Source organism: Elephantulus edwardii, unplaced genomic scaffold, assembly GCF_000299155.1.
Source record: "Elephantulus edwardii isolate Elephantulus edwardi_28Jun2011 unplaced genomic scaffold, EleEdw1.0 scaffold00202, whole genome shotgun sequence".
Taxonomy (NCBI): domain Eukaryota; kingdom Metazoa; phylum Chordata; class Mammalia; order Macroscelidea; family Macroscelididae; genus Elephantulus; species Elephantulus edwardii.
Window position 1 is genome coordinate 1,236,103 of NW_006399952.1, and position 25,940 is coordinate 1,262,042.

Consider the following 25,940-nt stretch of genomic DNA (forward strand, 5'->3'; position numbering starts at 1 on the left):
TGCGATTGGCACAGGACAGAGCGGAGTTTAGGGCTGTTGTGCATAGGGTCACTGAGTCGCAGGCGACTCGACGGCACATAACAACAACAACACAACAGCCAATAAGTGACCAAATTTTCACACTGGGGGAGAATCATACACCATACAGTAGATTATACAGCCTTAATAATTTCCCATGACAGATGTTTTCATGGCATTGGGCTTTACTAAGACTAATAAATACCTATGCTCATTATCTTTAATAATCAAGCTCACTCAGTACCCCAATTAAGGAGTTTTCTCACAGTTGTCCCTTTAAAACATTAATTCAAGTTCAGAGACTCTTAACAGACGTATGTTCAAATTGAAACACAAATCGGAACACAGCAACCACTAAAATGCAAGGTTGTTTAAATCTACTGCAATGCTTAAATGAGGTAAAGGACTGTGAAAGAGAATGATTCAGACAATGTGTAACTGTGCCATCTGCAAGCTTTGATAAGGTCTGCTACCTTGAGCTAATTAAAGGGAAGGAACGGCTAGAAAAGAAGCAGATTAGGTGGTACGCCTTTTTGCATTTTTTTTAAAAATCCATTGACACCAAGGCCATGCCACCTCACCATAGCTTTGTAAGACACAGTAGAATTTCCCCAAGGGGTTTCCAAGGCTCTAACTCTGTGTGGAAGCAAATTGGCAGGTCTTCCTCCCTTGGAGTGGTTGGGTGGGTTCAAATGGCCAAACTTTTGGTTAACAGTGAGCTCGTCTGTTCTTTTGGGCCTCTGGTCACGTGGTTTAAAGAGGGCTCTGCTGCTATTCAATGGCCACACCTCTCCTGTGGTCCTAATTCACCAGTGACTCTGAGGGAGAAAGCTCCCTTACAATTTACAGTCTCAGGAGCCCAATGGAAGGTCAGCTCCGAGTTAGTTCCTACTCAACTACAAACTACTCAACTACAATGGGCGTTAGTAACTATCATCTGACAGGGGTCACCTCCTTCCATCTCCTCTGCTCTAATTAATCATCCAGTCATTCAAGTGGTTAACTAAATAAAAGACTACAAGGGAATTGCATAACTAAACCATTCAATTACATTCCAGATCTCTACCTAGTGTGACAGAGATTAAAACATACAATATATTCTTTCAGGACAATTGTGCTCATAGGAAGCCAAAAAGGTGAGGTGCTATGCCATCTATAATGAAGGGAAAAAAGATTGCTGCCCTTTAAACATAGTACTCAGGATACTAGTTCATTTTTGGTTTTTGCCATCCAGTCTCCCTGTCCTTCCATTACTCAAGATTTTCCTTTGTACATTTACTTTCCTTTGAGTCTCACGTTGTCTAATTCTGGAGATGATGAACGCTCACCTCTTCTTTACTGAACATAATTGCCCAGTTATGATTACCAGACCACGTTCTCATCTCCTGGCTGCAGGTATAGCTCCTCTTTTTCAGAAAGGTGTCCTCAATTGTGGAAGAGCCATGTCAATGAGATGGATTCACACGATGACCGCAGCAATGGGCTTGAACATGGTGGAGAGGAGGGTGGTGTGAAATACTGCAAAATCTTGACCTATTGTGTATGGAGTCTTTACGTGTTGCAGTCGACAACTGTAGCTAGCAACGAAAACAGGCAGAAGTTCAAGGACCTCTGGTGGCTGAGCCTGTCAGTTCTGAAAGGTAGTGGTGGGAACCCATCCAATGGCTCTTCAGGAGAAAAACCTAATGATCTGTTCCCATCAAGACTATAGTCCAGAAAATTATACGGTGCAGTTCCATTCTTGAACACTGAGGTAAGTCACCTCAAGTGGAAATAGACTCTATAGTGCACAGAGATAAAAGTTTTCTCTCTCTCTCCCCCTCCCCGCACTCCTCCTCCCCACCTCTGCCCCCACTCCTTCTCTCTCTCTCTCTCTCTCACACACACACACACACACACACACACACACTCACCTCCAGAGGCAGCCAGTAGTCAATGACTAAATGGCATTGGAATACAAAAGATCAGTAAGATAGAGAATTCCTTCTGGACAGTTCCCTGTGGGATCAGGTTACAGCAAGTCTCCTTAAGAAGATAAGACTACATCTTTGCTTGGCTTCCCATGTTGCCCTAGGTGTTCTCCTCAGCCTATTACTCCCGAGAGAATTAACTTTCTGTACCCTCAATACATCCAAACCCAAGAATCCCTGTCTCCAGTTCTGCTTCCCCAGAACTCATGTAAGATGCTATCCCCTCAATTCCACCCTCCTTACCTTCACTCCTCCCAGAGACAAACCACAGAACATTGCTGTAGAAGTGGAACTGACTCATAGCTAACCGTCCATCAGGTATCCAAGGCTGCAATTCACATGTGAAGAGATTTCCCATCTTTCTCCAGCATAGCCACTCATAGATTCAACCCATCAGAGAGAGATGACCTTTGAGTTCGAAGTGCAAACCCCATATGAACTACATCACCGCAGCTCCACTTCTCAAGGAAAAGAATTGAACCTACATTAAGCCACAGCTTACTCCTGAATTTTCAAGTAACTCAAAATGCATTGCCTGTTGAGTTGAAAATAACGCATAGCTGACCTCCCAATGGATTTTCTGAGGACATGAATCAGAAAGGAGGAGATTGCTTATTTTTCACCCACAGAGCAGCTGATGAATAAAAATTACCCAAGAGGCACTGCTTTTGAGTTAACAGCATAACTTCCTCTGGGCTAAGCCACCAGAGCTACCTTGTGGAGCTCAATTTAAGTAAGTTATTAAATTATCTTTTTCCCCCCTTAAGTCACTGAGGGTTAGATTTTTGTGTTGACTATAAACTAAAGAGTATTAAAACATTGAAGACAATATGACCACATCCTGGTTTATTTATTCCTCATTCTATAAATATTTCTTGAGAATCTCTGTTCCAGCTCCTATGTTAGGTTCAGAGGCTATAATGGTAGTAATGATAGAACTTGCACTCTCAAAAAAATTTTCAATTTCAACTACACCAAAATGAAAACGCACGGTGAAAAAATGTAATGGAAAAGAGTATGCTATGGGAAAACACAAAAGGAGAAGAAACTCCATCTTTCTTGCGATGTGTGGCAGGAGTATAGATTCTGGTCAGGGAAGATTTCCTGAAGGACGTGATAGCTAATCTAAAATTTGAAGGAAAATATACCCCATCAAGAAGAAAATCATCCCAGTAATATGAGCAGGAGGATAGTTAATCATCACTGAATTCGGAAAGATCCATCTAGATTGTCCTGGGAAGAGCAAATCTAAACAAGAGATGATGACGACCTGAACTAATAGAAAGGTACCTTAGAAATCAATGAGATAAATGGAACTGACAAAGCATAATGCTTAACTGGATGTGGGAATTGAAGGATAGGAAATATCAAGAATGAGGAAAATATAGAGCAAATAGTTATAAAGTAGCCCTTGCAGACAGCCTTACACTCTGAATAATATTAGGGACTAATCTTTAGTATCTATTACTTGCTTACCCTGATTTCATTTATCTATTTGTTCAGAATATTTTCATTTTCTATATGTCAAGCAAAAAAAACTGAGAAGCTGGACTCTGTGAAGAAGAATGTGGCATTGGGACTATAGGAAGACTCATCAATGATCTGTGTTATGCAGATACCACAACCTTGTTTACAGAAAACCAAGAAGACTTGAAGCAATTACTACAGAAGATCAAAGACCTTCAGCATGGATTCTTTAAAAAAAAAATCCTCACCCCTGGACCAGTAGGCAACATTGTTAGAGAAGGAGAAAAGACTGAGGTTGTCAACTACTCATTCTACTCAGATCCACCACTATCAGTACCTATGGTGGCAGCAATCAAGAAGTTAAAAGCTGTGTTGCATTGGCAGAATTTGTTATCAAGTATCTCACTAAAATGCTAAAGAGCAATGTTGTCAGTTTAAAAACAGAGGAGCACCTATGAAGGAATGAGAACCCACTGTTTCTGTAGACATCCATTAAAATCACAATAAAAAGTAAAAAATAATATACAGCACACAGCAGAAAAAAAATGTGCGCCTAATCCAAAGCATGGTATTTTTAACTGCTTCTTACGCATCTGAATGTTGGACAACAGATTAGCATTATAGAGGAAGAAATCAATGCTTTGGGGAGTTGAAGAAGAACACTGAATATCTCATGGATGCAAAAGAACAAGCAAGTCTGTCTTGGAGGGACTGAACTAGGATGCTCCTTAGAGGAGAGGATGGTGACATTTCATCTCATATGCTCTGAGTATGTCCTTGGGAAAATGCATTATGCTGGGAATGGTGGAGGGTCAGAGAAAGAAAGGAAGACTTTCCAAACGAATTGACATGGTGACTGTAACAACAGGCTTGAGTATTTTGGAGATCACGGGGATGGCGCTGCATAGGATAGGGTTCAACTCTGTTGTTCATGAGTGTTAGGAGTGATAGTCAATTTGATGACACACAACATGTCAAGTTGTAACAGATACACATTCAATGCTATAATATCCATATAACTATTATGAGTGCCATAAAGTACACATGTGAACACATACATGCAAACACAAACACACACATAGATGCACAAATATAGTTCTTTATCCAAAGGAATTATTGTTAGATAGCAGGGAAAAAGTTGAGGTCAAGAGAGAGAGGAAAAAAATTTGATCCCAAGAAACGAACACGGTTGTCTGAAAGGGATGCCAAGTGACTGACCACAGGCGGAGAATGTGCGTGAGGGCAGTCATCAAGGGCAGTTTCTTTTTATAGGGGTTATAGGGAGAACTAGGGCAAATGGTATTTTGCTTGGAATTTGGGGCTGTTAATGAACTTGGGTATTAACTTTTGCTATTAGGTCCAGAGCCTTTATCAGGATCCATTATCTGGTCTGGTCTTTGGTCTGGTCTCTGCTCTGGTTCTCTTAGATAGTATCAGGTTTCTTCAAGGAGTGATTGGGCCTGGGGGCAATTGTGACATTCTCCCTTCAGTTATAATCTACAGTCTCTTAAGGAGAACCGTGTAACACAGAAAAGTTAAAAAGCAAGCTGAGTAATGTAAACAGTATAAAATAAAACCATATATACGATATGTAAATGCTAACAGAGTTGCCGGAAACAGAAGTGTGGTGAGTGTGGACTGAGTTTTACAGTGATGATGCGCCTGAATGATTCCTTCGCTTATTAAACTTGCTTCTATGTCAGGCACAGAATTTTACACGCTGTGTTATTTAATCCTTACAAGAGTCCTTTAAGAAAGGTATTGTTAAGTACAGTCTTTTTTTCCTTAGGAAGGAGTGAGAAGAATAATAAACAATAATAACTCTAAGTGAGAAGAATAATAAACAGATACATGTGCCAGGGATGCTTTTGGGGTGAAAGTAGTCTAATCTTGTGAGGCAGAGGAACTGTGCTGTAGAGTACTTGGGAAAGACCTTTCAGCAAAAGAGAGTCAGCTATACAATGTAGAGTCCATCATACTACACTAGAGTTAGAACAAGAAGAGATACAGAAAAGGTAGACATTATATATGCTTAGGGTAGTAGGCTGTAAAAATACATTGATAAAATACAACTCCATCGGTTCATGGTAAGTATACTAAATTAGGAAGCGTTACCTAGCAGGCTATCAATAAGTCAAAACATGTAGCCGCGGAGGCCCAGACTGTCTGCATTGGAAATTTGGAGGAAAACATTGATGGCCAGTTTGATGGAAGTCTCAAAGAAAAAACAGGGGCATAGACAAGAATTCAGGAAGGATGATGGTGCCACTGAACATAAGAAGAAAAGGGAGTTTAAGACGGCAATATAGAGAACAAGAGGGAGACGCTAGAAACTTCTGTTTCCTTTAAGACAATAGCAACTTTCCTCTTCTTTATCTCACCCCTATTTTCCAAGTGAGATGTAAATTTGTTGCATGACCTCATGAGTATTGCTGTTATATGCTGTCAAAATAGAACCAACTCATAACCGACCCTCTAGCAGGTTCTCAGAGGCTGTAAATCACACAGGAAGAGATTGCTCATCTTTCTCTTACAGAACAGCTGATGGATTTGAACCACATGCCTTGTTGTTGCTATGTGCCATCGAGTCACTTGTGACTCACAGTGACTGTATCATAACGACCCTATGTCCAATAGCTCAGAACTCTGCTCTATCTTGAGTCAGTTTCATTGTCTCCAACACACCTACCATCATTACCCCAGTCACTGAGTCAATCCATCTCATCCAGGGTCTACCTCTCTTGAGCTGCTCCTCCACCTTTCCAAGCATGATGTTCCTCTCCATCTAGTCCCTCCTGATGATGTGCCAGAGCATCAGAAATCTTTGCCTTCTCATAAGAGTCCGGAATGAGGGTTGCAGAGTGGAGTATACTTGGGGTGGGAGTGGGGAGGTGCGGGGTGGGGGGGATTGTGTACCAATGAAGGAGTTTTTCTTTTGCTTTTCAAGGAGAGGAGCGAACTGAGGGTGGGAGTGGGGGTGAGTGGGTGGGGAGAAAAGTGCAACAATAAATGAATGGAATTCCAAAATCTCTGTAGATGTTCATTGAAATTAATAATAATAATAATAAATGTAATTAAAAAATTAAAAAAAAATCTTTGCCTTCAAGTAGTAGCCTGATTTCGCCCTCCCTAGGACAGACCTGCTACTCTCTCAGCTGTCCGTGGTATATTCACTACTCTTCTCCAGCACCACAATTTAAAGGCATAGACACAAAAAGAAGACCTACTTAAAGAGTGAGAATGAGCAACTAAAAGAGAACAATGAACAACATCCCTGACTCTATTTACTCTCAACTACAAAATAAATCTTGATAAAGTGAAGGGAAACATCAAATCTAGGATCAGATTATCTTATCTCCAACTTTTTTCCTCTGATTTAACCACTTCTATACCTAGGGCAAGTCAATTCTTGTTGCTATGCTTCTGTTTTCTCTTCTGTAAAATGAGAATAACAGCACCTGCTCTCCCCAATTAGAAAACTGTAAAAATCACACATATCACATGCATCTGGCCTATATTATCAAGTACTATAATCATTTACATATGGTTATTTCTTCACATGGGGCTCTTATTAGTTTTCTATCATCAATTCAATTATTCCTCTCCCTTTCCCTGCTACTCTCTCCCTCTCTTTATCCTTCTCTCCAGCAATCGCTCTCTTCTGGAGGTTTTCAACATTCTGTGTTTGATAACTAAAACTGTAAACAAATACTCCTCCTTCAAGGAGAATGAAAGCACTTTTCTTTTCTACTTTCTGCCCTTAAACTCATGATTAATAAGAACAAGACTACACTTAGCTATTATGGTTAAAGACACACCAGTTATAATTCATTTACTCCTACCAGTGACTTAACGCAACGATGAACAGAATGAACAATGAAGGTTTACTTTACTCAACTTCTCACCTCATTACACGAAATAAGTATATTTGAATACAGAATTATAATGGCAAAATGTGTAGTTAAGGTCTTAAGAAGGTGTACTAGTGACATTTATTGTTTTACATTTTCCTTTAAAAAAACACACACACACACACACAAGCAGTGTACCTTATTTCCTGCAAGTAATTTCAAATGGATTAATCATTGGAGGAAAGAGACTCAGTGTTCCTCACCTTAAAGCCTTTACATTCTTATTTTACTAGTAATAGTGTCATCCAGCCAACCTTGACTCATGATAGCCCTTAACTCACAATGAAATCCTGTGTGTCAATGTAGACCTCTACTACGTAGGACTCTCACTTACTGGTTTTTTCAGTCACTCACAAGGTTTCTTTTCTTCTGCAGTACTTCTGGGTGGACTCAAACCCAATTTCTGTTAGGACCTGAGTTCCCTAACAGTTTGCATCAACAGGGACTAACTTTAAGGCCTTTAAGTTCTTGACATCATTTCTTACTCTAAACAAATGTGCATATTAAAGAGATAAGAGTGTGTGTGTGTGTGTGTGTGTGTGTGTGTGTGTGTGTGTGTGAAAACAATTCTTCAACAATCTTTTTGATAACTATTTGAAACTAGAGGCGCTCCAAGGACATTTCCCCCCTTCTGTTTTGGAGAAATTTCATATGAATACATAAATCGAGGTTTCTTCTCATGCTTTCATTCTCATAGTGCTCACTCATATGAAAAAGAGGAAGATATCTAAAACAGATAACTCTACATCTTCATTTCATAAAAATCCTCAAGACACACAAATTTGGGAGCTAGCAGGGTGTAAGAAAACATTATAACATCATCTCTTATTACTCTAGTGAATTTGGCTACATTTATATACAAAGCAAGCATGCAAGTCTAAAGAGTTTTGGCTGATGAAGATTTATAGAGCTATATATGAGTATATTGTATTTAAAGCCTGGCTTTGTCTCCATTTTGGAGACTGGGTGAAGCAGCAGGAATATATAAGACGGGTGCTCTTGTTTTGGACCAATCGGTAGCATCAGGATGGATGGCGAAGAGATTGAGATTGTTCACAGCTTCAGTTTGCCCGGCTCCACGGTCAACACTCTTGGCACCAGTAGCCAGGAAATAAAAAAACGTATTGCGATGGGAAAGTCTGTGGTTAGGGACCTCTCTAAAGTACTCAAGAGCAGCGGTGTCTCTCTGATACAGGCCATGGCTTTTGCAATCACTTGTTATACATCAGAGAGTTGGACAATGCCTAAGGAGGATAGAAGGAGAATTGATGCCTTTGAGCTGTGGTGCTGGAGAAGAGTGTTGAATGTACCATGGACTGCCAAGGAAACAAACAGATTCATCCTAGAGAGGGTTAAACCAGGCTGCTCCTTGGAGGCAAGGATTCTGGGGCTTCGTCTGACATACTTTGGACATGTTGTAAGGAGAGACAGGTCTTTAGAGAGGGACATCATGCTGGGTAGAGTAGAGGGACAGTGCAGGAGGGGAAGACCCTCTATGAGGTGGATTGATTCAATGACTGGGGTAATCAGGATGGGTGTGTCAGAGGCAGTGCAATTGGCACAGGATAGAGCAGGGTTTAGGGCTGTTGTGCATAGGGTCGCTATGAGTCACAAGCGACTCGACGGCACATAACAACAACAACAACAAGCTCTTGTTTTGGTTGAGGGTCATGTGGAATGTTTGATTGGTTTCTGGGTGTTTGTTTTTTATTTCAGCCTTTTGTTTAGGGTAAAGAAGACCTCGTGGAGGGCCCTTGTATTTGAGGTCAGCCCTTGTCTCCATTTTGGAGACTGGATGAAGCGGCTGGAATCTGTAAGATGGAAAATCTTATTTTGGTTGAAGTTCTTGTGGAATGTTTATCAAAAGATAAATTGCACTTGAAAAATCTGCTATCTGCTATCAGGGACCTCTCCAGAGATCTGAGGTGCACCTAATCCAGGCAATGGTCTCTATAATTACTTGCTGTTCATCAGAAAAGGTACAGAACAGCAACAACAAAGTGGCACCTCAAACAGAGAAGTGACTAAATTCCACAGAGTGAAAGCCTAAACCTCAAAATAGTGAAACTACTGGGACGTTTTTATCAGAGGAGAATAAAGAACACAACTATATTGTATCTAAATTACTGACCTACCTACATAGCACAAGCCAGGGTTTCCTATAGTGGGTACTCATAAAGCAGGACTTCCTGTAGTGAGAGCAAGTCAGGGGACTGGCTCGAAGTAGAAATGTAGTTTGATTGGTTACAGCATGATCATTGCAAGAGTATGTGACATGAGAAGATATTGCAAGATTGTTCACTGCAAACAAGAGATCTAAACGTTGTCCTCTCCTAAGCCATCTTCATTACCTCTAATATCCTTAAGCCCATTGATATAGTCATTGTATCATTCTATCTTGTGAAGATCTTCCCCTTTTCAATGACTCTACAACTCTACAAGTATGATGTCTTTTTCCAAGGAGTGGCAAGACGTTGTTAGGTGCCATTGAGCTGAGTAAACTCATAGCAAAGATACGAACCTTGTTCTATCCTGCACCATCCTCACACTTCCTGACACACAAGAGACCATTGCAGCAGTCACTGTGTCAATTCACCTGGTTGAGGGCCTTCCTCTCCTTCACCGACCTTCCACCCTTTCCAACATCATGTCCCTCTCCAAGGAATAACCTCTCCTAGCAATATGCTCAAAGTATGTCAGGTGAGGTGTCATGATTCACCTGAATCATGCCTCAGAAAAGCAGTCCGGCTGCACCCTGTCCAAAATGTATTAGTTCTTTTGCCTGTCCATCAGATGTTCAGTGCTCTTCTCCAACACCACAGCTCAAAGGCATCAATTCTTCTTCGGCCATCCCTTAGTAATAAATACTGAACATTACTTCTTTAGAAACAGGCTGCTCACATAGAACTTAACTTGTGGGTATCTGCATGGAAGATTTAGGAAAAAGTAGCGTCTTTTTTCTTTCTTTCTTTCTTTTTTTTTTTCCTAGCAGGTATCCAGGAGGGGCCAGTCTTTGGAGCATCATGCTTGGAAGGGTGGAGGGACAGTGCAGAAGAGAAAGACCCCAGAGGAGATGGATGGGCACAGTAACTGGAGCAATGAAGGTGGGTGTGTCAAAGACTGTAAGATTAACTCAGGACAGAGCAGGGTTCAAAGCTATTGCACAAGTGACTCAGCAGTACATAACAACAGCAGAGTCTTCTTTTAGGAACTTACATAATCAACTATTACAGAGGAAAAACTTTCTCTTAGCTACAGACCCAATCTGCACATAGACGACTATTGCTAGGGTGAAAACAGAACTAATGGAAAGGAGTCAGTCTCCGATGTCAAACCAGTCATTTCAGATTATATCAGAGACATTAATTTAAAATTTCATTATAAAGGGCAAATGAGATATGGTCCCTGCCCTCAAGAGACTTGAACCTAGTAAAACTAAGGCACAGATATGGCTAAAAAGAGAAACTTTTCCCCCCATTAATTTCAATGAACATTTATAGAGATTTTGGACTTCCATTTATTCATTGTTGCACTTTTCTCCTCGCCCACCCACTCCGTATCCCCAGTTCCTTCCTCTCCTTAAAAAGCAAAAGAAAAACTCCTTCATTGGTACACAATCCCCCGGCACACCCCGACTCACCCTAAAATATATTACTTTTAAACTATTGTCTCCCTCATCGGCTTCAATGCAGTAAACATAATTTATCCAGTTTTTAAAGAGAAACTTCTTAAGTTCTTGTGTTTTCGGTCCCTTTAAAGAAGTGCAGTTGGCAGTTTGGGTGTTGGTTTTGTTTTGTTTTGTTTTATGGGGGAGGATTTTTTTTTTAAAAAGAACTTATTGCTTTCCAATTGATTCTGACTCATAGCAACCCTGTAAGAGAAAGCAGAACTGCCTCAAAGTTTCCAAGGCTGTAAACAGTTACTGAAGTAGACTTGCCACAGCCTTCTCTCCCGGAGCAGCTGTACATCTTAACTGTTGATGTTTGAATTAATAGCTCAGTGTTTAACCAGATCTTCTATCAAACCAAACTAATCCACTGCCATCAAGTTGATTCTGACTCAAGTCACCACTCCACTGGGTTTCCAAGGTTGTATGTAAATCTTTATGGGAAAGACTACTTCGAATTTCTACTTTGAGAAGCTGGTGGGTTCATATCTCAAAAACATTCCCAGGGTTTTCTCTCTTTAAGGTTTGTAACACCGTCTGACATAATTGAATCTATCAAGTGATTAAGTTCTTCCAGTTTAGAATATTAAGAAACAGATAGTGGCTCATATGTCACTTAAAATACATCACTAAAAATATCATGTTTTGTTGTTTACCATTGAGTTGAAACAGACCCATGGCCAACACTCCAGTGAGTTTTCAGAGGCAATTAATTGCAGGAGAGGAAATTGCCCATCCTTCTCCCACAGAGCGGCGGTGGTTTTGAACTGTGTACCTTCAAAATGGCCACTGAGCCACCAGAGCTTCCTATATTGTGTTTTACACATGAAAATAAGCTGTAAGCTATAATAAAGCATGTTGTTGTTGTTGTTGTTGTGTGCCTTCAAATTGTTTGACTCATAGTAACCCTGTAGAACAGGGTTTATTGTAAAATATTAAAAGAGAAAATTCTTAAAAGAATAATTTTAAAATATTAAAATAAATATTTAAATAGCATTGTAAAAAATGTTTAAATTTAAATATTTAAAATAAATACAATATTAAAATATAAAAATAAATTAGTAAGAAAACAACAACCATAACCCATGTCCTTTGGATAGAATTTCAGTCTGTTGGATACATTTCTATGCATTCCTTAATTTATTTTTTATTTGGAAACTCCCAGGTATTTCTTTACTAGGCAGAAATCTTTACTTTTATGATTTTTACATTTGATACTACTTATGCTACTTCTGACTTCTAATATTGTTTCATGTTACTATTCATCAATTTCATTATTTTATTAGTTTATGACTTTGTCTCAAAGTATTACTTAAATTCTTCTTTTCCACTCAAATCCTGACGTTTTCTGAATCTCAAACACTAACACCTCTAAGAATTGATCTCCAGGAAGCTAAAAGAAGGGAAACTAAGAATTGGAGAAGAAAATAATGCATGAAAAATGTAATTGACTTGATTTAAAGTACCTTCTATGCCTTGAGACCAGAAATGGATAATACACAGTTATCATTACTGAAAATATTGTCAAATTCTTCTTCAATCTCCAATATCCTCAGACCAGAAAATATAGATGGTTCCTAGCTACCACTGTTGACCACTCTCCAAGGATTCATAGTAGAAGTCCTTTGACAGAAGGTTTATAAAGAGCAAGAACTTAGGGACATCTGAGTCTGATCTCTGCTAACTTCATAAAGGGAAACTGTCCCCATCAACAACATCCACAGTATAAAACTGATTTCTACAAGGTCAGACATGCGTTCCCCCTCCCATACTCTACTGCTTCTACTTCTGCTAACCATTGAGTCTGAAATTCATTGCAAATACCACAGGCTTTATGGAATCTCTTTTACTCAGTTATGAGGTTTATTAGGGAGACAAGTCGGGGCAGGGGGATGGCAAAGGATCACACAATGAAAGTCCAGGTTCAGCCAATAACAATCCCTAGACAGATTAGCAGCAAGACACAATTCCTCAATTAGTTCAGATAGCTTCTCAATCAATAGCAAGGTACAGTTCCTCAATTAATTCAGGCAGCTTCTCCCTCAGCAAATACCAAGATACCTCTGGTGTAAGAACCTCTGGCCCTCAAGGATGCACACTGATTTCTCTACTTCTTTCTTGGTGTTGAGTCTCAAGGATGCTGACCCCAGTTTCTTCTGGCTCCATCGGGCTGTACCTTGTTCAGGCTGCTTAGCTTTTTTCTCTGTTAGCCTCACAGCTGTTGATGATGTAGGTGGGAGTGGGCTCCTGCGTGCAGAGCAGCTGGCTTACATTAGAAACTTGTTCTAGAGATTGATAGCAAGGCCTGAGAACATTGGTTTAAAGCAGCCAAATTTGGAGCCAGGAAATCCATTACACCACAAAAGGAGAGAAAAATGTGTAGCAAAACTCAAAATCATAAAAATGACCACGTTTACAGGTCTGGTTGAAACTGCCAGGACCCTTTTAAGTACGGTCTTTAGTTATCCTTCAGGCCTAGAACTAAAACCCCCGTGACTCAACTTGTGGCTCAATGATAGACAAGCCCCTAAGGTGGACAGTAAAGTATGCAGTCCATAGAACCATCAAGTACACAAGATCAAAAAGACAGCATTCTCCCAGGGGTAAAGGTCAGAAAGCAGGAAGGAGTAGGAACCGATATATGGAAATGGGAAGGATGAGGAAGTGAGAAGCTGCTGTTAAAAGGTAAGAAATCACAGGCTTGTGCAATTTGGTGGGAGGAGAGAGGGGGTAAAGGAAATGGGACTGGCAAAGACAGGGTGATGGCGGGCATAGTCCAATGGTGAATAATGTTTTAATTTTATAAAGAATAATGAATGGAAATGATTGTATGAAATACATTGTATACAACAAACTTTGTAAGCAAACCAATAGAAAATAAAAATTTAAAAACAGAAAAAGATAGTTCATTTTTTTATATCAGTACATATTTATTATAATGGAAAAAAATTAAATCTTTACAGAGCATTGAGAAAGTTAATGTGGGTTTTAATCTGAAATGAGATGATCTTTCCTAAGATTTTGTCTCACAAAAAAGGATGACTTTTTAAAATTTTTTTACTTACTCTGATTTATTTACAAAGTTAGAATACATTGTTTTTTCACAAAAGGGATTATTTTTAACATTACAACATAAAATATGTAGCAGGATATTTTCAGTAAACCATTAAGGACTAGCTCAGGCAAGTTCTTAGTGTAAGTGCCTTTCTGTATACTTGTTAAACTATGCACTTTAACCACATTCTTGCTGAGGGCAAGCTATCTCTTCTTGGTTTACCCACCAAAAACTATGCACTACATTTTTAGGCCAACAATGTGAATTTGTTGTAATGGTGGGGGAAAGTAGGATACACATATTTGCTTTACAATTTCCCCTCAACAACACTGACTTTTATCTGAACCCTATGTTCCCAGAAAGCAGTTATAGTTAAGTAATCGCCCTTCAGCACTTTCCTATTCCGAGAAAAGTCACATCAGAGGACCCCCTTCCTCTTCCCCCCACCGCTCTTCATAACTCAGATAAAACTCATTGTCTGCCTCCCTTTGAAGGCCTTGTTTGACGGTTCAGTGGGTAAATTCCTACCTTTCATGCAGGAGACCAGGACTCCATCTTTGGCCATTCCTCAGTGGATGCATATGTGTCGTTATGGTGCTGAACAGGTCCCAGCTGTGCTTCCAGACTAAGACTGAGTAGGAAGGAAGGCACTGCAATCTGTTTCCAAAAACCAGTCGGTGAAAATCCTCTGTATCACAGCATTCAATAGGCAGTTGCTCATAGAAATAATGTGAGACTGGACAGTGTTCCATTCTGTTGTGTGGAGTCAGCACTGGGTGACAGTCAAGTATGCAGCAGCATACAACCCCATGGTTTTCTGTTTATTTGGGGTGTTCCCTATTGCAGCAGCCTGAGTAAAAAGAATTTCCTTAATGATGTTTTACATCTTCTCTCTCACTGTTCTTTCACTATATTTTAAGCAGCTGGACCTTAGGACTTGACAAGAGGCAGTTAAATACCTCCTCATTCTCAAGTATGTCTAAGATGATGAGGATGGCACAGGATAGACACGATACAGAGCTATTGTTCACAGGGTTGCTATGAATCATACTCTACCTAACAAGAACAGCAATAACAACTACATTTCTCCTCCAGAAGAACCACCATTGTACAGTAGTTAAACTTTTGGCTGTTAACTGAAAATCCTATGGTTTAAATCTGTCAACCACTCAGTGAGAGAAAGCTGTGACACTTTGCTCCCATAAAGACTACAGCCCTGGAGACACTATGAGGCAATTCTCCTCTGTCCTATAGAGTCACAATGAGTCTGAAGCAACTCGATGGTAATGGGTTTGGATTTGGGTTTGGGTTTAGATCATCTCCAGGAGATTAGTGGTAAGAGCTAGAGCTATCTGCTGCATCCAGTTATCTGCTTCTGACAATTACAGCTTAGAAAAACCCCAGGGGCAGTCCTACTCTGTCAAAAGGGTCCATTAAGAGTTGAAATCAACTCAGAATCACATTGCAACAACAGCAGAAATCCTCCAGATTGTGCAAACTTTGTCCAGGGGAAAGACTAAAAGTTCACTCACTCAGTCCCTGCATGATCATGCCGTGAGCGTTTGCTGTGATGGATACCGCTTGTTGTGGTTTTGTAATGACAATCTTGCCCAAGTCCAACGTTGGAGCTTTCTTTTCCACACTCCACTGACCTGCTGGGTGTTAAGAGCTCTGATCTAACTATTTCGAGTGGGAGCTGGGGAAGACTATCATAGGGGATTAATTATACATATTGCTGTGATATTTAAAACTGTGCCAATATTCATCCAAACACCAGGAAGATCAGAGCTTTCAGTTTAAGACAAGCCTAATGATATAATTTTTAAAATAAGGCCAGTGAAAACTCCATAGATCCATGAATATTGCATGAGACTTGCGCTCACTTACTTCAGCTGTGTCATCAGAAGCAACCAATCACTGAGAAACGTGTTTGGTAAAGAGTAAAGACAAGGGAAACCTTCAGTGAGAAGAACTGGCCAACAGACATAAAAAGGGACTCAGTCATACCAAGTCTGTGACAAAGAAGGAGATTTGGCCTTTGGTCTCTGGTTTCTAGATGTCAAGATCCCATTGTTATATAAAACGGCCAGCAGTATTTCATAAATGAGTAGGTATTGAAGGTATTATATAGGTCCCACCCTGGCAGAAAACCTCAAAAATGGAGGGAGCATGATGAAATCAATCATACATACTCATTAGCTCATACATATGTAGTAAGACTCCAGTCATGTATATAGATTGAGGTCTCAAAGACTTAAGAGTGGCCCTGGACCTTGTAACTCTCTCATTTGGGGTTTTCTGAATTGATAAGAACGTGTGCATGGAAAGATACTGGGGGCCGCGGGGTGGGGTGGGGGGGAGATGTCCTTTCTCTGGGGACAGCAGACACCTTGTGATAGCAAGACCTCTTCCAGATCTTACCTGAGGCATCTCTTCATGTGTATCTGTTCTAGTTATAATAAATGCGTAACTAATTAGGGAGGGGTTGTTAGGGGCCCTTGAGTTGACTGACACTCAAGCCAGCCTCTGAACAGCAGATCTGAACCTTGCCCCTCCTGCCTCATCCGCATGACCTCTGAAATGCTCGCACCCATTGTTACACTCACTGTGACCATCATCTTATTAAAGCTCTTCCTTTCTTTCTCTGACCCTCCACCTCTCTCAGTATAATGTCTTTTTCCAGGGACTGGTCCCCTCTAACAACATGCCTAAGTTTTATAGGTCAAAACAAAGAAGAAGAGAAAGATGGAAACAACACTAAAGACATCGGCGAAAAAGCAGGTTCCAATAATTGATAGAATAATAGCAGAGATGTTTGCACTGAGGTGCCTGAGGTGCTGGCAGGGCTCACTTGCTGATGCCAAGACAGCTACCTGATACACTGACTGGAAAAGGTTCATATTTGTCCAATGCAAAGCAAGATAATCCAATAGAATGAGAGAGTTATGGTTAATATCACACACGTGGAACATTTTATAAATTATTGCAGTAGTGCATTGACAAGGAATCGCCAAAAATTCCAGCCAGATTCAGAAGAGGATGTAGGATGAGGGATAGATCTCGTTTCTCCTGTAAGATGGATCACCATGAAAGCAGAGATTACCAGAAAGAAATGTTAACCTGGCTTTATAGACAATGCAAAGCTATTTGACTGTGTGCATCATAACAAATTATCTATAGAATTACAAAGAATAGGAATTCTGTGATGATTATGCTCATGAGGAACCTGTACTTGGACTGAGAAGAAATTATTCAGAAAGAATGAAAAGATTCTGTGCAGTTTAAAGTCAGGAAAGGTGTGTGTCAAAGTTGTATCATTTTACCATGCTTATTGAGTCTAATAATAAGACTAATAATCTGAGAAGATGAACTATATGAAGAACAAGGCAGACAGAGGGTTGAAAGAAGACTCAATACAAGCTGTGACATGTAGAAATGTGAACTGCCACATACAATCCTGCTTGCTGAAAACAAAGAGGACTTGAAAACACTTATTGATACAGCTCAAAGACTGTATCAAATACTGCATGATTTAAAGTCTTCCTTGCGCAAAAATCCCCATTCCCCCAGAGACAGTACCGACTGCCTTCAACTGGGTAAGCCCAGAATCAGAGAGTGTAAGCAGAATAAGAAAAGAACAAAAATCGACACTAAGTAAAATCTTCCTAATTACCGTAAAGCCTTCAAATGCCAGAACCTGTAAAAGGTGGAACATTGTCAGCGAAGAAAAATGCACTCGAGTGAAGGGTAAGAAATAAACCAGAACCCTGGCAAAGGTGGAAAACTCGTGAGAAACAATGCAATCCTTTGAGCTCTGGTTTCACAAGTTTAATTGGTATTTTCAGATTTCAATGCCTGGGAATCATTTACCCAATATACATAAGAAATAGGATGTTGATGTTGTTTTTGGATGTCATCAAGGCAGCTTTGACTCATAATGACCATATGAACAACAGATTTGAACCATGACCTATCCTGCACCATCCTCCTATTTTCTGATTTGCATATAAGAAGATAAATGGATAGACAGAAGAGATCAAGAAAAAAAGGAAAATTACTATAGAAATCGATTGACTTTGGCAAAAATTGGCAAGTTAGGAGGTAAGATGAGCCTGGAACGATAAAAATCACGACTTAGTTCTCACAATTTGCTAACCTTGACTCAGAAACACAAAAGTATTGCTATAAATTCATTTTGGATTCATAATGACCCTTTGGATTCATAATGACCCTCCATTGGGTTTGCAAGACTTGAAATCTTAACTGAAAGAGTCTCTTGTTTTTCCCGCTCAGAGCAGCTGGTGAATTCAAAGTAGATGACTTTGAGATTAAAAAAACATTTAATTTGGTCATCAAAACATCACCAGGAACTCAAGAAAAGGGTTAAAAAACGCTACCTGGTAGAATATGGATCAAGCCTTCCTACCCTGTTGGCCCTTACTGAGCGGTGGGAGTCTGGGAGGGGCTTTTAAAGGCATCATTATTGACAAGAATTGTGCCTAACAGTGTTCTTTCAATTGCAGTCACTTTTAAAATAAAGGTTTAAGTTTGACAATTTGGTTTTAACAGGAGTAAATGCTGTGTAACGAAAAAGGCACTGGTTGAAACTCCAAATGCTTGGATCATTTGAACTTTAACATCTGCCATCTGCCAACTGTGAGAACCTCGTCAAGTCACTCAGTTTCTTTAAAGGGCTTTTATTTCTTTCACGCATTGGTGAGGGACAGGGTAGAGAAGATGAGAAATGGGATTATTGAAGGACTAAACTAGACTGAGTATATGAAAGAGTAGGGGGGGGTTTACTATAGCACAAATTAAATGCATTTTGTTGTTTTCCTAATTCTCCACTTACCACCGGTTTGCTCTACTGTGGTGGCTGACATGTTGCTGTGATGCTCGGAGTTGTACCACAGGTGTCTGAAATATCCGCAGGGTCTCACATGGTAGGCACTTTCCTGCAGAGCTCTCAGACTAAGATTGAGAAGCGAGACTGACCATCACCTCTGACATAATAAGCCCTCAATATCCCTGTGAATAATGGAGCAATGTTTTCAGGCCTGGTGCTGGCAGAGGAGCCCCTTGTCTAGAAAGGCACTCAAAATGCAGCCAGGGTCCACATACTTAGGGCATGCTGTGAGGCAGTGTGATTGCCTGACGCTGGTTTTAAATAATGTACAGCTTCTGTTTGAGGTTATAGAAAAGAAAGTTTTGGAAGTAAATAGTGGTAAGAAAAAAAAATCTAGTCTGGAAACATCAAACTGAGAATTTTATCTCAAAACTCTACAGTGGACAATAAAATTCTGTCTTCTAGGCATAAGCCTTCCCATACTAGACCCTGTTACACTCGATTTCTTTTTTACCCCTCACCACATGCCTCCTGAAAATCTATGAACTGTGATACATGTTGATAGTTATAGAAAGGCTTCAGGCCTTTTGTTCATAGGGTCTCTATGAGTCACTTCTCTACTTAAAGGCAATCAACAACAACAACAAAACCAAAACTTACCATCAACTAAAATCCAAAAATAAAAGGGAGAGAACGTGCTGCCCTCACATGTGCAGACTCAAAAGAGAAAGATCATTCTGAGCAAAATCTGCTTCTGCACAAATGCTTCAGTTCATATACTTCTTTCTGAGGTCTCCAGGAGTGTGTTCTCGACAGAGTAAGAAATAACACCTGAGAGCACTGAGTACATTCCGTAAGTTTGCCTGAAACAACAATGGAACTTAGATTGAGGGGGGAGTTATCTTAAAATAATGGGGTACATTATGTTGTTGCTGTTATGTGTTGACTAGATGACTACAATTCATAGTGACCCTATAAACAATCGCTCTGCACCCTGCTCTATCCTGAGCCAATCTCACTGTCTCTGACACACCTACCCTCATTACTTCAGTTATTGTGTCAATCTGTCTCATCTGAGTAGTTCTTCTCCTGCACTGACGCTCCACCCTTCCAAGCATCATGTCCTTCTCTGAAGACTTGCCCCTCCTGGCTAAGTGCCCAAAGTATGTGAGACAGGGTCTCACAATTTTTGCCTCTAAGGAGCAGCTTGGTTTCACCCTCTCCGGGGCAGACCTGTTAGATCTCTTGGCAGTCCATGGTATGTTCAACACTCTTCTTCAGCACTACAACTCAAAGGCATCAATTCTTCTGTCATCCTTGGTCACTGTTCAGCTCTCTAATGCATAGCAAGTAATTGCAAACACAATGGCCTGTATCAGGTGCACCTTAGTCTCTAGAGTGACATTTTTACTTATCAGCACTCTGGAGAAGTCCCAGACAGCCGATTATCTTAATGCAATTTGTCTTTTGATTTCCTTACTGTTGGTACCATGAGTGTTGATTGTGGAACTCAGCAAACTGGAAACTGTTAACAATCTTAATATTGTCTCCATTATGTTACAGAATACAAAATGTTCATGATTTTGGGAATTGAAGCCCAGGATTTTAAATTAATTTCAAACCACAGTGTTGGTGTTGTTTCTGTACAGTGCTTTCAAATACGACTCAGTGACACTATTAATAACAGAACCGAACCCTTTCCTTTCCTGTGCTGTCCTCATGTCTGACACACTTGAGCCCATTGCTACAGTCACTGTGTTATACCATTTCTTTAGAGGTCTTCTTCTCTTTCACTGACCCTCCACCTTTCCAAGTATAATGTTCTTTACAAAGAAATAGACTCTCCTAGCAACATATTCTAAGTATGAGAGATGAAGTTTCACTATCTTTGCCTCCAGGGAGCACTGTGGCCAAACTTTTCCCAAGACATATCTGTTTATTCTTTTAGCAGCCCATTGGATATACAGTACTCTTCAAACAGCATAGCCAAAATGAGTTTTCTTGTTGTTCTTAACTCTTCCCTGTTAACTATCATTCTTGTGGTTAGGTGACCAAGTCTGCTCGTAATCACAGCAACCTTATATACAACAGACAGAAACCCCACTCAATCCAATGCTCTCCAATATGATGAAGTCTATTGTTATATAGTCATTGTGTCAATCCATCTACGTTTTTGATGGTCTTCTCATTTTTTGATGTTCTTTTTTTTTCCAGGCTTGAGGTCCTAGTCCAAGGACCTGCACCTTCTGATAACAGATAACATACAGGAAGTATGTGAGATGAGATCTCACCAATCTTATGTCCAAGAAGCATTCTGGCTGCACCGAGACAGATTTACTCCCCCCCAAGAGAGACATCATGCTCAGAAAGTAGTAGTTGTTGTTAGGTGTTGCAAGGTAGATCAAACTCATGGTTACCTTGTTTACAGAAAAATCCAACCCTGTATGATCCTTACAACCTCGACTGTGTATAAATTCATGGCTATCACTGTGTCAGTGCATCTCATGCAGAGTTTTCCTGCCCTTGACTTCCCCTCCACTTTTCCAAGCATGATGCTCTTCCCCATGACTGCTCTCTCCTGAGAAGATGCCCACAATATGTGCAACAAATTGTCACTGTACTTCCAACTGTGCTTCCAAAGAGCATTCCTCTGCACTTATTTCAAGACACACTTGTCTACTCTCTTGGCAGTCCTAGTATATTCAACACTGTTTGCCCACTTCACAAGTCAAACGGATCAATTCTTTGTGTTTGTTGTTTTGTACCATGGATTCAGAACCAACTCATAGCTGACCCTCCGGTGGGTTTTGAGAGGCAGTGAATCTTCCAGGAGGAGATTGACCATCTTTTGCAGAGTAGCTGGTAGACTCAAACCACGAACTTTAAAACCTCTTAAGACTCATATCAGTTGTATGCACAAGACCTTTGCCCTATTCTATGTTATCCTTATTATCTCTCTCATGCTCTGGCCCATTGTGGTTGTCACTGTGTTAATCCATTGCATCGGGGATCTTCCAATTTTGCTAATCTTTCTTTCCTAGAATGATCTCTCTCTCTCTCTCTCTCTTTCCAGAAATTGGTTCCTCCTGAAAATATGCCCAAAGTAAGTAAGATGAAGTTTCATCATCCTTGCCTCTAAGGAGCACTGTGGTTTCATGTCCTTCAATATAGATGTGTTTGTTCTCTTAGCAGTCCTTCATACATTCAATACTCTTCACCATCACTACAGTTCAAAGGCATCTATTTTTTTTCCCTGCTGTCATCCTTATTCATTGTACAACTTTCAGATGCTAATGAAGCAATTGAAAATACCATAGCTTGCTATCAGGTGCACCTTACTCTTCAAACTGACATCTTTGCTCTTTAGAATTTTGGAGAAGTCATTGATAGGAGAATTAGCCAGTGTAATACATCTTTGTTTCCTTATTGATTCACTTGGGATGATTTTGTTGTTGTTTTGTTTTGTTTTTCTTTTCTTTTTTTTTTAAGATTTTAGTGAAAGTTTAGAAAGAACTTGGATTTCCATTCATTCATTGTTGCACATTTTCCTTCCTGCTCCCTTCCTCCCTCCCCAGTTCACTTTTTTCTTTGGACAAAAAAGTTCTTTCATTGTTATACATTCATTCCCCTCCCCTCCACCCCAGACCATTTTACTATGGAACTCTTATTCTGGACTCTTGCCATGCCAATAATACCTAATCATATATTCCTTTTATACAGTTCTCTCTCTCGTCTGTTTCAATGCCATGATTTATCTCTTTTCCTAGTTTCCTCCAAGCCCCCATATCCGTCCTGTTCTGTAACAGTGGCATTATGCAGTATTTGTCTTTCTGTGACTGAGATATTTCACTCAGCATAATATCCTCCATGGTCACCCAAATTTTGTACAATATTTCATGATATCTTTGTTCTTCAGTGCTGCATAATATTCCATTGTGTGAATATACCACAGCTTCTATATCCATTCATTATTGATGGGCACTTGGGTTGTTTCCAACCCTTTGCTACTGTGGACAAAACAGCAATAAACATGGGTGTGCATATATCTGCTCGGGTGCTGTTTCTGATTTCTTTAGGTTATATTCCCAGTAGTGAAATTGCTGGGTCAAATGGTATTTCTTTTTCCAACTTTTTGAGACAGCACTATATTGCCTTTCACTCCCACCAACAGTGAATAAGGGTTCCAGTTTCTCCACGATCTCGCCAGTATTTGTTCTTTGCTGCTCTGTTAAATTTTGCTATTCTTACTGGGGTGAGATGCTATCTCATACTTGTTTTGATTTGCAGCTGTTAACTATCATTCTTGTGGTTAGGTGCCCAAGTCTGCTCATAATCACAGCAACCTTATATACAACAGACAGAAACCCCACTCAATCCAATGCTGTCTTCACACTCTCCAATATGATGAAGTCCATCTAGGGATTTTGAACATTTCTTCATGTGTTTGTTCTACATTTGAATGTCTTCTTTGGTGACGTGTCTGTTCATATCCTGTGCCCATTTTTAAAATGGGTTGTTTACCTTTATCTTGTTGTGGTACTAGAATGTTTTATAAATTCTAGCTATAAACCCCTTATTAGACATGTCATTAACAAATATATTTTCCCAGTCTGTGACTTCTCTTTTTACCCTGGTAAAGAAGTTTTTGGATGTGCATAGGGATTTGATTCTTAGAAGGTCCCATTCATCTATTTTATCTTCTCCTGGTTGTAGATGATTTTTTTTTCTTGATATTGAGATGTAGCCCATACTAAAGGCTAGTGTTTCATTTTCTGCAATAAGTACTTTTAGTCTTCTTTCTATAAGCAAAGTTGTATAATTTGCATAATATAGGTTGTTGATGAATCTTCCTCCAATCCTGATGTCACATTCTTTTTCATATAGACCAGCTTCACTAATCATTTGTTAATCATGCAGATTAAATAAAAGTAAATGTATCTCTGTCAATATAACACAAGTAAACATATTTCTTGATCTTTCAACCTAGGTTTATCTGTCATCAGCAGTTCCATGGTCTCTTTGGAATATGGCTTGGATTTCTGATAACTCCTTACCAATGTGCTACTACCATATTTTTTAATTATTGCCAGAAAGATTTTACTTGTATGTGATGTTAATGATGTTGTTTTATAATTTCTGCATTCTATTATATCACCTCCTTTGCAATCAGCCTAAATATGGCTGTCTTCCAGCTGGTGCTCAGGTAGCTGTCTTCTAAACGTCTTGACAAAGGTAAATGAGCATTTCTAGGACTGCATCCGTTTGTCTGTTTGTTGAAATATCTAAATTGATATTCAGTCAATTCCAAGAGCCTTCTTTTTCACCAATACCTTCAGTGAAACTTAGACTTCTTCCTTTAGTACTATTGGTTCTTAATCAATTAGTTACGGTAAAAACATGGTTCTGCAACCTACCAGCTCTCCTCACAGTCTGTCAGAATTATAGTCTCTCTTCATACCTATTCAATCTGTATGCTGAGCAAATTATTCAAGAAGCTGCAATCTGTGAAGGAGAATTTGGGATAAAGAATGGAGGAAGACTCATCAATAAACTGTGTTATGCAGATGACACAATCTTACTTGAAGAAAATGAGGAGGACTTGAAGCACTTGTTGCAGAAGATCAAAGAATACAGCCTTCAAGATCAATTACATCTCAACATCAAGAAAACAAAAACTCTTACCACTGGACTGGTAGGCAAAATGAAGATAGATGGAGGAAATATTGAAACTGTTGACAACTTCATCTTACTTGGATCCACACTCACAACCCTTGCAACCTACAGTCAGGAAATTAGGAGATGTCTTGCACTGAGAAAGTCTGCAGTCAGGGACCTCTTCCAATTATTGAGGATCAGTGATGTCTGGGGATGGAGATGTGTCTGCTTCAGGCCATGGTCTTTCCAATCACTTGCTATGCACCTGAGAACTGGACAATGAATAAGGATGACAGAAGAAGAATCGATGCTCTTGAGGTCTTGTTGGAGGATAGGATTGAACACCCCATGGACTGTCAAAAGAACAAACAAATACATCTTGGAGAAAATGTTGCCAGAGTGCTCCTTGGAGGTAAGGATGACAAAGCTTCACCTCAAATACTCTGGGCATGTTGCTGGGAAAGGCTATTCCTTGGAGAGGGACACCATGCTTGAAAAGGCAGTGGGTGAGTGAAGGAGAGCAAGACTTTCAACCAGGTTGATTGACAGTGACTGCCACAGTGGGCTCTAGAGTGCCAAGGAGTGTGAGGATGGCACAGGATAGGACAGGGTTCACATCTGTTGTTCATAGTGTTGTTATGGGTAGTACTCGATTTGATAGTACCTGACACAACCAACAACAGCCACTTGCCACCGGAAACCCAATTTTAGAGATAAGAGTTGGAATAGAAAACTTGGAGTTGCTTCTAACTTGATGGCACACACACAAACAACATCAACAACCATGCACACGTAGTACAATTTTTATTTTTGCTGCCTAAAATTGGAGGAAAACTCATCAACAACTTATATTACCAATGACAATGAGAGTTCCTTATTTTTAGAGATTTACTTGGAATATTTACCTAGCTTCAATTATAAGACAGTTACAATTATTGCTGATAAAGTAGTAAAATTCTTGCTGATTAATTTTTTTAAAAAAGCCAACCTGTGCTATGCTGATGATACAGCCTTGCTCGCTGAAACTGAGGAGGACATGAGCTGTTAGTTACAGAAGGTCAAGAACTGCAGATGTCCCTGACAGATAGAATCCTGACCAAGATTCCTCAGGATGCTTTTGTATTGCAATGTGAGGCTGACATTTGTTCGTCAGTTTGAGAAATGCTGAGTGTGTTCCTCGGCTTTCCTTATCTAACTCCGAACCTTTACCCATTTCATTATTGTTTGCTTGGTCTTCTCAAGCTGCCCTGTGCAATCTCTTTGTCTCTCTCACACCTTCATCGCTTCTTCCTTTCAGTTTTGCATCACTATGTTCCAGAGCAAGTTTCAGAGTCTCATCTGACACCCATTT